We start from the raw sequence: 15,103 nt of genomic DNA on the forward strand, positions 1-15,103 counted from the left end.
CTTCCATGATGTTCACCCTCATCTTGAGCCCCAAGGAATGGAGTCAGCCTTCTGTAGACTAAGATCTGCAAAACTGGCAGCCCTTAAATAAACTTTTCCTCCTCTACAGTTGTTCTGGTTGGATCTAGACCTGGCTCCTAAGAGCCTGGGACCAGGGTAACCCTAGTTACAGCAGTGAAAAAGCTGACTAAAACACTTACCTTGTCAGCCCATTTGCCCATCGTTCTTTCTGTCTGTCTTGATAGCCTGCTTGATTGTCTGCTTTCTTGCAGTGGTCCACTTACTCTGTGTCCCATCAAGTTCTTCCCCAGCCCACCTGCAGAAGAGATGTGGTTTCATATCTTCCCCTTTTGCTGTCATCAGGCACCAAGCACTGAAACTCTTCAGAATTCTGGGTAGATTAGTTAAGGAGTGTCATTTCTGACTCTGCTACTCAGAACTGAAGGATCTTGGTCAATTTACCTATTTTCTTAGCTTCTTTACTCACATGTGTAAATGGGCACATTAGGGCACAACACGATTAAATAAAATAATCCATGTAGGGCTTAGTAGAGTATGTAGTAGGTAGATGACCCTATAAATGGTAATTGAAAGCCTCTGGTATTATCTTGGTGGAGGTTTGAAAGGGGTTTGCCTGATCTGTTTCTCTGTATCTGGTACCTTAGGGCTCTTAGAAATTTTCTAAAGATTTTGGACTCCTAGGGTCAGAATTACTGGTTTCACTTTAAAAAGTATAAATACCTTGGTTCTACCCTAGAACTACTGAATCATAATCCCAGTGGTCTAGGAATATGCATTTTAAAAATTGAAGGTGATCTTTATTCTATTGAGATTTGAGACCCACAGTACAAATCACTTTGGCTTCAAAGTACCTTGCATTTCTAAAACTTCCAGATTTGGTTGTGCCCTTCTAGGACATAAACCATCAAATTCTGATTGCCTGCCTAATTCAGTTATATGGCTTCCTTCTTTCAGCATGGTAAGGGTTATTTCAGATTCAGGGAGACATTAGGCATTAGGAGAGGGAGAATGTCTGTCTATAGGGATCGGATTTTCTGCAGAGGCTAGGGTGAGCCCCTGGTCCCAGGCTCTTAAGAGCCGGGTCTGAAGCTGATGACTGTTCCCCTCAATGGCTCTTCCCTTTTCATGCTCAGAGGTCAGTCCTGTGGCTTGGTCTGGGACATGTAACAAATTCTGCCAGCTGTAGGCACAGAGTATAAGAATTTTTCTTTCTCTGGTTCTGTCTCTGATAGCCAAGTACAAATGATTCTTTCAGGGACCAGATTAGACTTGAGATGGTTATAAAGAATCTTGCAGTTTCAGAGACATTTTCTAGAACTTGGCATCTGGTAGTCACATGCACTGAACATGGCTGGATATCAGTGACTTAGGGCTTATCTGTTAGTTAGAGTAACTGTTACCCTCTGCTCCCAACAATTCCAACTAGAAGACTTTCAGAGAAAACTGAAGATTCTACTGAAGATTAAATTTAAAAAAATGTGAAAACCATGAAACCATGTGTGTGTGTGTGTATGTATATATGTATATATATGTATGTGTGTATATATATATACACACACACACACACACACATACCCATTTCATATGTGTTATCAAGGAGTTAAGATTCTAGGGGTTTGTGGACCTCTATGTAAGAATTTCCATTCTAGAGAAAAAAGATTATCACTATCCCTCTAGGATGTTTAGGAGGGGCATAGGGTAACTACAGGGGATTAGGGAAAGCCCTCACCTCCAGGACATTTTTTGGGATGCTCTTTGATCTCAGTGTTCCCTCTTCAGCTCTTTGGTTGTGGACAGAAGGCCCTCTCGGGGCCTCCAGTTGGAGATGGAATTCAAGACCAGGGACTGCAGGTTCCAGTTTAGCCTCCATACTCAGACAAGAGTCTTGGGATATGGGGTTCAGGAACCCTGGCTAGCAGACTCTTTGTAAGCTATGTAAGGGCATTCAGTCTACTAGGATGAATGTCTAGGGGAAAAGAATACCAGTCATCTGCACAGATAATATCAGTCATCAGCTGCATTGTGACTATCCAAGGACAGTGGGAGTTGTAATACTTGGGTACAGTATGTTAACAGTACAAGCTGTATTGAAGACACAGCTTGTAGCAGTGTGTACTGTTAGCTTAAGGCAGAGGTTTTATGAAGGCCCTAGCCAATGCTCTTGAGAATTATAGAACATTTAACCAGACTTCAGGTAAAGTTTCTTTGGTGTGCCTTTTAGAAAAAAGATTCTGCAAGAGTGATTTATTTCCACCAAATTAACAATTCTATATAGTTTAGCATACCAATATTAAGATCAAAATGGATATTTGATTAGCAATTCTATCCCAGGAGAGACTATCAGACATGAAATGTGATGAAATCAAGAAAAATTTGGAAGAGTAGGGTGACCACCTTCAAATCCTTTGTTCAGCCAGTGACGTTGAAAAATCAATCCTTTAAGAAGAAGAAAATGTGAATAATGACTGGGAGAGACTAGAAAAAGGATATGAGATATTGAGTGATATATGTCCTATGACCCTTCTCTCTCAGTTGGGCTATTTTTTAATAACTAGAAGAAAAAAAAAAAAAAAGAAGACCTTTTCTACACCTGTTTAACCCGAATTTATCATAACATTACAGTTTGATGGAATCTTCTGAGGGTGTAGGCAGTACTCATGTGAAAATGTAAGTCAAAAGCAAATAACTTAGATTTGTGGTTCCAAATTCTACTATTTCCTCCATAAGGGGCTATCCTTTTTGTCTTGGTCCCATCATAGCCAGGCCAGGCAGCAATTTTATTAAAATAAAGCAGTTGAATATGGATGGATACCTCAATCTAGCCAAAAAAACAAATGTATAGTCTAGCTCCTCTGATACTGTGAAAGAAGGTAGATGGAGTTGACAGAACTAAGCCGGAACTCAGAAACTGAGAAAGTGAGTTACTTATAAGAGAGCATGAAAGAGCTGGAACTGAGAGTATAGAAAAGGCCTCTCCATTAGACTCTAAAAAGGAGAAATCCAATATCTAAATACTATGTCCATTTTTTAGCAAACAAATTACCACCAAGGGATGGTTTGGGGTTTTAGATTGTAATGATTAGGATTTTGATGCAAATCAGGATGGGGTTTGTACATGAGCATTAGGTAGGCAATTTTCAATGACTTATTAAATTAGTCACATACCCAAGTGCTTGAGAGCTTAATTTCAGGGAAAGGAATAGCCAGGGTGTGGGGGAATGGGAATGGAGTTTAGATATTCAGGCTTCTACTGAACTCCTTTGGCCTATTCCAATTTTGTTTGTGATGCTGTGAATCCAGTGCCTTGTGTGTGCTAGGCAAGTGCTGTATCACTGAGTTACAACCCTAGCTCTATTTTTATATTATTTTTAAAATTCTGAGTCAGGGTCTCACTAAGTTGCTCAGGCTAGGCTTGAACTTGGAATTCTGCCTCAACCTCCTAAATAGCTGGGATGACAGGTGCACAACATCATTTTTTTTTTTTTTTTTTTTTTTGTGGTGCTGGGGATTGAACCCAGGGCCCTATATGTGCTACCTACTGAGTTCCACCCCAGACCAACTTCCTCAATTTTTAGAAAACAGCTGGTACTTGAAGGTTTAAGGGACTCTTTTAGCATTTTAAACCAGATCTTGGCCTTTTTCAAGTTTTCTCCTTGAGTCTTCCCAGATGCTACCAAGGTACTGATGCCTTTATTGAAGAATAAGAGTTGACTCACTGCGAAGTACCACTCACTTCTAGTGTCATAATGTTTTCATCTAAAGGTACAGTTAAAAAAAAAAAAATCAGACTTATATTTGAGGCTCAGCTCTGTTACACATTAGCTGTGTGACAATGGGGAAGTCATGTTTCTCTGTCTTGAATTTCCTCATCTCTGAAATGGAGCCAAAATCTGTACCTCCAGGCTGGCTCTGAAGATTAAATAAGCATGGGCATGAGTCTCATAGGCTGAAACCCCATCCAGCTGTGAAGATACAATACATATTCCTTTAACAAGCCCTCTTTCCTTCCAACTCTAAGTTCTTATATTTAAAACCAAGGCCTTGGACTAGATTATATTTGAGGCCCCTTCTAGTTTTAAGATTTGAGTCTTCATTTTTCATTCTTGGTTATCACCTATTGCTCTCTCCTAAAGGTATTCTTTTTTTTCTAAGACTAGAATTGATACATGAGCTTTCTAAAGCTCAAGAGATTATTTGCATCCACACCTCAAACTCTAGGTAAATTTTAAAAGAAAGCTCTACCTGTCCCACTTGATGCTGATTGGACCCATGGTGAAGATTGAAGGGCATAACTGAATCTGGGAGTTTAGATTACAACATTGGAATGCTACCTTTCCGTATTATGGTTCTTTTCTCTGTTGGCTCTGTCCTGACTCTGTCCTGGTGTATCAAAAATATTCATGGACCTCAAAGAGAGAGTGAAACCTGTTCTCCCTACCCTTCCTACCAAAGCACAAAAATGACCCAATTCTTCTGTTTAGGTAACAGTAATTCATCTTTGGACTAATTACTAATTACTGTGTCTCTTTGGAGGATGGTATACTCTGGTCATCTGGAGTAACAGGACTATCTTGAAGTGTGAGGAGAGGACCATGTGATTGATGACCCTACTAGAATTATAAAGAGTAGGGAGGAGCAATTTGCAGAACAATAACGGTTTATAACTTACTTGGATTGCACATATTATCTGAACATTCTGATAGCTCTCTTGGTCCCATGCTGGTGTCATGGGAGACAAATAGTCCTGTTCTTCAAGTTGAAAATTGACACAATCCATTGCTTTCAATGTCAATTGTAACTGTTTGACATTGATTAGAAGATAAAACAGTATCATTTATTTCAAATTAAATAACTAGTTACTACCCAAAGACCTTTTGTAGAAATTTCTCCAGAAACTGTAGGAGGTACTTTTAGAATGCTGTTTGGAGTTGCCAGGAGCATGGACCACCTCCATGTCCCAGTCAGCCACAGACTACCAGCCTTTTCTGCTCTTTTCTCAGTTGCATTCTGGAAGTAGAAGTTTAGGCCCTTGGCAGAGGAGAGGGCTTCCAGCGATGTCTGAAGAGGAGGTTGAACAACTGGATTCTTCCTTTTACTGACAGCATTTCCACTATCATAAGCACACTCTAGCTTACAAATACATTGGTCAGTGACTAGGGACTGGGAATTTTTTTTTTTTTAGAGAATTTTTTAATATTTATTTTTTTAGTTTCCGGTGGACACAACATCTTTGCTTGTATGTGGTGCTGAGGATCGAACCCGGGCCGCACGCATGCCAGGCGAGCGCGCTACCGCTTGAGCCACATCCCTAGCCCTGGGACTGGGAATTTACTATTGCTTTCATCAACCTGTGAAGGGGACATTATTCATAACAGAGAAGGAGGAGGAAAGAGGTCAAATCCACCTGGCTAGGCAATTAGGGAAGAGACCCAAGATTTTGTTAAGATGTCCTAGTAGGTACACCTATCTGAGTTTTCCCCTGGGAAGCTGATAGCCCATATGTCCCCTTTATGCAAATGAGGAAAAGGTGCTTCCTGCAGGCAGAAGCCCAAGCTTACCCGATACCAAGGCCCATAAGGCACAACTGTAGGACCATGCAGGCTGGGGACCATGTTTCTCATGAGTTTCTCTAGGAGAGAAACTTTTTGGTTCTCCATCATGTATCCAATGAAATTCAAGAGTATCTGGAACATAACAGGACCCAAATACAATTTTATTTAGAGAATAGATCCTGGTCATATGCTTTGAAAATAATAGAGAACAACTCTGTCACACCAACATTTAACTGTCAAGTGTGTTTTCTGGTGAGTCTGCCTTTTTGTCTTTGGAAACATTCTAATAGACATTGCTGCCATGTTCATGGGCAAAGAAAGTATCTACTATAGGTCATAAGCAGGTTAGTATGTTTACACAGTATGTCCCAGTCTTTGCTAACGAATCAGGTGGTTAGTGTGATTGTTTTCCTGTCTTTTCTGTGAATGGTCTAATTTTGCTGTTTGTAATATTTGGCCACCAGATGGCAGCATTTGAACAATAAATTCTTAATTTTCTGTAATCCAAAAAAAATTATTTTGGAAGATGTTATATAATTTATGTTTCAAAACCAGTGATTCAAAATGAAATATGTAAGGGAGCTTTAAAATTAGGTTTATGTGGTTTTTCTTATCTCCTAATTAAGGTAGAAATTTGAGGTGCTTGTGGTGGCGGTGCCTGCTTATAGTCCCAGTTACTCTGGAGTCTAAGGCAGGAGAATGGCAAGTTCAAAGCCAGCCTGGACAATTTAGTGAGACTCTGTCTCAAAATAAGGTTAAAAAAGATCTGCTATCAATGGGAGGGTATCTAATCATGCTAGTGCTGTGAGACAGACAAAGGTTTAATCTTTTGCCTGGAGAATCTATCAAACCTCTAATCTAGTAATTACTGATGTTTCCTTGAGGGATTTGGCACTGTTACAATATCAGTAGCACAATTATGTCTTTATTAAACATTGGACATGTTTACATTACCAAATTCATGCTGGAAGAAAATAAATACCCTAATATGTTAATTAGTGGAATTCTCTAGCTGGGAGAATGCAATTTAAATTTAGTTAGGTTGTCTAGGGTTTCTTTTTCTTCCTTTTTCTTGTTGTACTGGGGATTGAACCCAGGGACACTGTACCACTACATCCCCAGCCCTTTTTATTTTTCGAGATAGGGTCTCACTAAATTGCCCAGGCTGGCCTTGAACTTGCAATCCTCCCACCTTAGCCACCCAAGTACCCAAGATTTCAGGCATGTGCCATTATACCCAGTTTATGTTGTGCATATTTCTAAGTGAGCTACAGTGAGTATGTACTTGGAAATTTGGAAAAAAAACCCCAATTTTATTTAAAATAATGATAGGTCACAAAGGATCTATCTATCTATCTATCTATATTTTATCTTTTTTTAATATTTATTTTTTAGGTGTAGATGGACACAACACAATGTCTTTATTTTTTTTATGTGGTGCTGAGGATTGAACCCGGGTCCCGCCTGTGCTAGGCAAGCACTGTACCTCTGAGCCACAATCCCAGCTCCTATATTTTATCTCTATTTATTTTTATGTGGTGCTGAGGATTGAACCCAGTGCCTCACACATGCAAGGCGGGTGCTCTACCACTGAGCTACAGCCCCAGCCCACAAAGGATATATTTAACTTTCAGTTATTTATAGTAATAAATTTTATTAGTATTATCTGAATACTGCTGAAGTAATAAATTTTATTAGTATTATCGCAAGGTATTTGCAAGCAAGATATTTATTTAATAAATAGTTGCTTATTGAAACAAAGAATGGCTAATAATTTTTACAAGTCATATTCATTCCAGTCAGATGTTCCTCAGCCCTACAGAGACAGACAGGCATCCTGTAAGGCCAAATTTCAAGTCCAAATTTTTTTAAATTTTTATTTTTTAAAATTTTTTTTTCAAGTCCAAATTTAACTGAGCCTAAGGATGACACACATGAGGATACTTCATATTCTGGATCTGATTTCTAGATTTAGAAAAGAAGTAGATTTTGTCTGTTTCCCGTAACCTCAATCTGTGTCTCTTAGAGATACCAACTATATTTTAGTTATTCAAAATTGTCATCCATAGCAGCTTCATATGTGTAGTTACAAATCACTTTGAGTACCCTTTGAGACTCCATGATTTCCCATGTGCATTACATTGATGTGACATGTTACATTAGGTTTCCACATACTGAATTGCCAATTAATTCTGGGGATGAACGTTTGGGGTTCTCTAGGTTTATTCTTTAAATTTGACTTGGACTCAAACATTTGTGATGGGGTATGGATCCGATGATAAGATTTGTAGGTTGGTTTATGAATGGATGCTTTGACCTGATACCCAGATTTTTCTTTTTACTTTAAAAAATTGAAACATAAAAATTATGCAAATTTATGGGGTTCCATGTGATTTCTGATGCATGAATATACTATGTAATGTTCAAATGTGGGTGAGCTTATCTACCTCCTCAAACATTTGTCATTTTTTTGTGTGGTGAAAATATTCAAAATCCTTTCTGTAGCTTTTTTGAAATATACATTATTGTTATCTATAGCCATCCTAGTGTGCAATAGACTTTCAGCACTTGTTCTCCTATCTAACTATATCTTAGTACCCATCGACCAACCTTTCCTAATCTTCCTTCTTGTCTTATCTACTCTCCCCAGTTTATCTGGTAACCACTGTTCTACTGTCAATATCAATGAGATCAACTTTTTTAGATTTCACATGAGTAAGATATTTGTCTTTCTGTTCCTGAATTATTTTCCTTAATATAATGTACTCCAATTCCATCTACGTTGTTGCACATGACAGAATTCCATCCTTTTTTTGTGGCTAAACAGCATTTCATTGCATATATGTACTACATTTTATTTGCCATGAGTTGGTGGACAACTTAGGTTGTTCCCATTTCTCAGCTGTTGTGAATGATGCTGCAATAAACATGGAGAGCAGATTTTTTCACTGACATACTGATTTCATTTCCTTTATATATATCCTAGTAGTGGGATTGCTAGATCATATGGAAGTTCTTTTTTAAAATTTTTTGTGGAATCACCATACTGTTTTTCATAATGGCTATGCTAATTTATATTCTTACCAACATTATGCAAGACTTCCCTTTTTCCCACATCTTTGCCAATAATTGTTACTTTTCATCTAACAGCTGTAGTATGCATGATATCTCATTATGGTTTTGATTTGCATTTCATTGTTGATTTGTGATTTTGAGCATTTTTTCATGTACCTGTTGGCCATTTGTGTATCTTCTTTTGAGCAATGTCTATTTAGGTTCTTTTCCAATTTTAAAATTGGCTTAGGTTTTTTTTTTTTTTTTTTTTTTGGTCACTAAGTTGTTTGAGTTCCTTATATATTTGGGATATCCATTCCTTGTCAGATGAATAGTTTGCAAATATTTTCTCACATGCTTAGGTTGCTTTTTTTTCATTCTGTAGATTTTCCCCCCCTTGGCTGTGCAGAGCTATTTACTTTGACACAATTTCGTTTGTCTATTTTTGCTCTTGGGTCTTATCAAAAAATCTTTTTCCCATTCCAATATCCTGAAGCATTTCCCCTAGATTTCTTTATACTAGTTTCATAGTTTCAAGCCTTCATTTAAATCTTTAATCCATTTTAGCTGTTTTTTTTTTTTTTTTTTGTATAGTACCCAGGCTTTGACACAAATATGAGAAGATGGGGAAGAATAGATGGAGTTTGAAAATCAGAAGAATGGTTAGAATTTTAGCTTGCTGGATAAGTTTCCAGGATGTTCTTTGTGATAGAGGAATTTAATAATAGGAAAAGTGGAAAGGATTCAAAAAGAAGTTAGAGAAACTCAACCTAAGCTACATGATAAAGAGAGAGGGAAAAGAAAGACTAAAAAAGATATAGGAGGTGAATATTTGGGGAAGACTCTGGGGCATCTGGGAAAGTGGAGCTGTGGCATGCTCTGGGAGATTTGGAGAAGAGAAGGGGATTTGGAGAAGGGAATGCTATCTTTGATATGATCTGAATCTTCTTAATATATATTTTTTTTAGAAATGCAAGCAAAAATTTTGTACTTTATTGATTGATTGATTGAATGGTACTGGGGATTGAACTCAGGGACACTCAACCCTTGAGCCACATCCCCAGCCCTATTTTGTATTATTTTATTTAGAGATAGGGTCTCACTGAGTTGCTCAGTGCCTCGCCATTGCTGAGGCTGGCTTTGAACTTGCAATCCTCTTGCCTCAGCCTCCTGAGTTGCTGGGATTATAGGCATGTGCCAACATGTCTGGCTGTACTTTATTTATTTATTTTCATTTTTTTTAGTTATAGATAGACACAATATCTTTACTTTTATTTATTTATTTTTATGTGGTGCTGAGGACTGAACCCAGGGCCTTACCCAAGCAAAGCAAGCGCTCTACCACTGAGCTACAACCCCAGCCCTGTACTTTATTTTTGATTTGATTTCTGTTGCTATTATTTTTTCTCCCTCTTTCTTGCTCTCTTCATTTTTCATTTTTTTCTTATTATACTTGCTAGATATTGGTTTATGTTATTTTTCAGAAAAGTAGTTCTTGGTTTATTAGTAACTTTCATGATTGTCTTTATAATAATTGTTTTTTTACCTTTACTTCTTTTCTCTTTATTAGGTTTCTAAGTATTTAAGCCAAATAGTTGGGTAATATACCTGAATATTAAGAGTTCTTCTTTCTTTCTAGTAATAACTAAATTTGAAAGAAATAAAAAAATATGTAAGTCTATAAATTGAATGCTGGGTTGGACCTGTGACTTATAGAGACTGCCTTGGCTGTTGATAACCAAGAAATATTTACTCTAATTTCAAGACCTGAACCACCAGGTTTCTTTGTGTTCATCAGAGAAGTCACATGTCAAGATGCACGTTTATTTCTTAGATGAGACTTTATTCCTGTACATTTCACAAACACTTTTCTTCCTCTTTTCTTATACAGGAGTAATTGTATTAGGATGCTCACCTTGTCTTCCTTTTACCTACCCCCACTATAACAATGGAACAAGACAACCTAGACAAGGGAAGTGGAACACTGGGAGAGGAGGATACATTCCATCAACAAAATTTCCCTATCAGATAATGCTTGCTAGATATGCTATTAGTCTTTTATATTTTAGTATGATTTTGCATCTCAATGTTACTGCTTTCAGGTAGGAATTTGCATTTTAACTCTATTTGCACAAAGTATTGTCCTCAGATAAAGGATTTTTTATTATTTTTCTCTTTCTTTTTCTCTTTCTTCTTTTTTTTTTTTTTTTTGGTACTGGGGATTGAACCCAGGAGCATTTTACCACTGAGTCCTTTTTTTTTTTTAAACTTTTTGAGAAGAAAGGGTCTCCCTAAATTTCTGAGGCTCATCTTAAATTCTTGTGATTTTCCTGCTGCAGCCTCCCAAGTCACTGGGATTACAGGTGTGAGCTGCAGTACCCTACTAGTTTTCTTTCTTGGATTATGCTTTTGGTGTTATAAAGTCATTGCCAACCTCAAGGTCACCTAGATTTTCTTTTATGTTATCTTCTAGGAGTTTTATAGTTTCAGATTTTACATTTAGTTCTGTGGTTAACTTGAAGTAAATTATTTTATCCATCTATACAGAAAGGTAGAAGATTTAAGCATTATATGATAGGAAACTTTTGTTACATGAAATGTTTCTTCCTCCCAATTTTCCAATTTCCTGATCGTGAGAATTTGCTATTAAAGAGCTTCAAGGGAAAAGAACATAATTGTAAAAAGCCATGCATTTTCGAGAGAGTAGAGTGTGAGACCTCCACCCTTCCTCCTGTTTGTCTTCTGACAGCATGCAGCCTTCTCTGGGTTGGATTTGTCAAATGGTTTTCAACTCCAAGGTAATTGTTATGATTTGGGAAGTGCACCCAAAGGCCCATTTGTTAAAGGCTTGGTCCTTAGCTCATGGCATTATTTGGAGGTGGTAGAACCTTTAAGTGGTAGAGCCTAGTGAGAGGAAGTCTGGTCACTGGGGTAATCTCTTGAAGGTGATATTGGGACCCTTCTTGTCTTTTTGCTTTCTAGCTGCTGTGAAATGAGAATCTTTGCTCTATCACATGTTCCCACCATTATTTACTGCCTTGCCACAGGCCCAAACAACCATGTACTGAAACCTCTAAAACCATGAGCAAAAGAAACTTTTCCTTTTTATAAGTTGATTTATGTGAGATATTTCTTACAGTAGTAGAAAGCTGACCAACACAGTAACCATCAGCAGAGGCCTTTCACCACTGCCTGTATCTATCTGCCAGTGCACAGGCTCCACAGAATTGAAATAGTATACAAAGAACTGTCCATTTGCCTTAATATTTTAATACCAAACCCACTTTGGGGAAAAATGAGCAAGAATAGCTATCATCAATATTAAGCCTAAAAAGTCAATCCTTCATAGAAGTCATGATTGAATTGTCACAATTTGGAAAGAATTTGTCACAGTGTGTGATTTACCCAGAGGTACTCTCCAAAACACCAAAAATCCTCTAGCAATCGTTACATCTTTTTGAAACTCCAGTTTGCGTTTCCAGGAGCTAGGCTGACCTGCTGAGCTCAGTGTTCTGTAGGCAGAGTTTGTTTTTTGGTTAAAGGTGTTAGAAGAAATATCAGAACAGTGTCTGCATTTGGAAAAAGGGGTGTGAATCATTCCTGAGAAGGAGATGGTGAAGAGAACAATAGGGTGAACACTGAGGAGGGATGTAGGAGTTTGGTCTTCTGGGACACAAGTAATTCCCATGCTGTGTTTGCCAGGAGAAATAGAAAGCAGTCCCTTTGAGATGAGATTTCCCCCAGCTCCTGCAGGGTCTAGGAAATATGGTCTGCTGGGTATGGACACACTAAATCAAAACTACCAAGGTTCCTTTTGTGGCAGTCACCAACCTCGGCAGCAAGGCCAAAATGACTTACTTTGTTTGAGGAATTTACGGCTCAGTGGTTATGTCAGAGGCCAAGGTAGGAGGTGGAGGATCTGCAATTAGAAGATAGAACATTTTCCACATGCCAGGGCCTGTCCTCTTTATCCCCACAACATTTCCCTGAAGCTGGTGACTGATCCTTGAATTTCTGTTACAGTATCTTAAAAAGCAAATTGAGAATAACCAAGCTAGTCTCAAGTGAAGGAAATAAATAACTGTTGGCTGGGGCTTAGTACTTGGAAAAACTACCTTCCCTTAGTCCCCTTCATAAAAGCACCTCTGCTACCCAGCTGTACCCTTCTCTTTCCAGAAGATGGTGGTCCAGTTTTAACCATATTAACAAAAAAGGGAGAAAGTACTACAAAAGCCTGACTTATTCCATCAAATTCTCTGCTGCCACAGAGCAGAAGAGCATAGAAAAGAGCAGGTTTGGTTCTTAGCATCCTCCCTTCCCAGGTTGGCTTTTCTGTACCTTAGTTTCCTTTGGATAAAATCAAGGGTTAAAACTGCAAGAAGTAAATGAAGTACCTAGCACAGAACCTGGCCCAGTGGGTTTTGATTTCCTCTTCTTTCCTGGGTGAGGAAACAGTGATCGGATGGAGTGGAATGGAAATGCCAGCTAAAAGAAGGTATCGGGCAGGTGTGTATGGTGTCTCAGTCCCTGATAGCAGAGCTGGAAGAAGGTGAGGGATGGCAAAACAACCAGGAGCTTTAGTTCCTCCAGCTGAGAAGCTCTGGCCTGGGGCACAGACTGAGAGCTGAGCCTGGTAGGCTGCACTGGGTGGGGAGAAGCCACAGGAGGCAGCAGCAGAATCATCACTAGTAGAGAGCCCCCAGGGCTCTTTCGAACTCCTTGGCTTAATGGTAGGTTCTGGAGGCTGTCCAAAGGTGCTCCAGTGGAAAAGAGGGCCTGGGAGGCGGTAACCCTAGGGTGTCCTGGGTCTTAGATGGCTGGGGATAGAGGCTAAGCCTCAGGCCCTGTACCAGGTGCCCTCAAGAGACTTGGAGTTCATCTCCACCACCTTGTACAGGGTTTGCTCTGTGGGTAGAGCTGGAATGCAAGAGGGGTTGGGGGGTGGAGGACACTGGTGTAGAAACCTCCCTGCAGAATGCTCGTGGCCAGGATGGACTTGGTACGATCTGGACAATAGCAAAGACTGCTAGACAAAGACTGCTAGGGTTAGACAGGAGCAACAAGCTGACTTGCATAGGTAAGTGTGGTTGTGGGTTGTACCTGCCCTTCCTGGCTCATCCTGCAGCAGTAGACTTGGATGCTCCTGGGCTGGGACCTGAGGAAGGGCTGCAGGTTGGCCAGCCTGACAGTGGGTTCTCTGCAGCCTTTTGGTGAAATGTTTGTGCTTTTTCTTTAGTGACCAATCTTGATTTTTCTTAGTCTCTCAACAACCCACACCTGACATAACACCACACTGAAAGCTTCAGAGTCACTACTATATTTCCAGATTGACCACTTAGCAGTGGTGTGTCACTGGGCAAGTTGTTCAACATTTCTGATTGTGGGATTTCTCACCTGTAATACCTTCTATTGTGTAAGATTACTGTGAACATTAATGAAAAGAAGAGGGTAAAGTACTTGGCAGATGGTTACCAAATAAATATGACTATAATAATGAGTTGTTTTTCAAAGGAAACTTTCCTGTGGAGTTGGTGTAATCTACTTATTCATCCTAATTTTTGGTTTCTTTTCCATCATAAGGAGCCAGCAGGCTTAAACATTTCATTTTGGCGATGTGAACTATGACTTAGGAACCAATCAAACAACCCTGACAAAACAAGTCACTAGTAATTCAAAAGAATTTTTGGGAAAGGAAAATTCATTCCCTCTTCAAAGATAAGAGCTGACAGTGGTAGGGTGAACTTTTTTTTTAATACTAGGGTTCGAATCTGGGGCTAATTCATGCCAGGCAAGTGCTCTACCACTGAGCTACCATATTTTAAAGTAGGAAAATAATCTGATAGGTGAAAAGTTTAGGAATTCACTTCATAAATGTTTAGAGCAACAGTTAACTTCAAGATCAATGCTGTCATTTGATCAGGTGCAGATTAATTCCCCAGCTCCTTTGTTACACCTGTGTGGAATTAAACATTTTGTATAAGTCTAAGTACCTGTTGTTATTGCAGTATTCACATTCTGGGTCCTTTCTTAGGGTTTTCCACCTGTTCCATCCCCACAGAACCCATAGAGCACTAAACCAACACGATTAATAGGTGGATATCAGAGGATCTTCTCTCCTTCGTGACTAATTTCTTTCCATTTGGGGCTACTCTGTAGCCATGATGCAATTGTGTTTTGCATGATACCTACTCCTTTATTTAAAATCCAAAAAGGAGTTTTCAAAGAGAAAAAAAAGGCTTTTTAAAGATGAACAATGCAGGCAGGTTCTTTGTGCATAATCACATTTGTAGTTAGCCTACCAGGACTTTGTATTTTAATAAAAAGTGTTTCTGAATTGCTTTTTAGTTTCTCTTCACTGTATTAATCATGGCTTTGTTTCTTGAGAGAAAAGTCAATTTAAAAAAAATTTACTTAATTGCACAGTCATTTTCAACCACAAAAAGCCAACATTAAAAAAAAGAGTCAAGAAGCTGGGA

Source organism: Marmota monax, unplaced genomic scaffold, assembly GCF_021218885.2.
Source record: "Marmota monax isolate L192 unplaced genomic scaffold, Marmota_monax_Labrador192_F-V1.1 WCK01_AAM20220418_F8-fsc00069, whole genome shotgun sequence".
Taxonomy (NCBI): Eukaryota; Metazoa; Chordata; class Mammalia; order Rodentia; family Sciuridae; genus Marmota; species Marmota monax.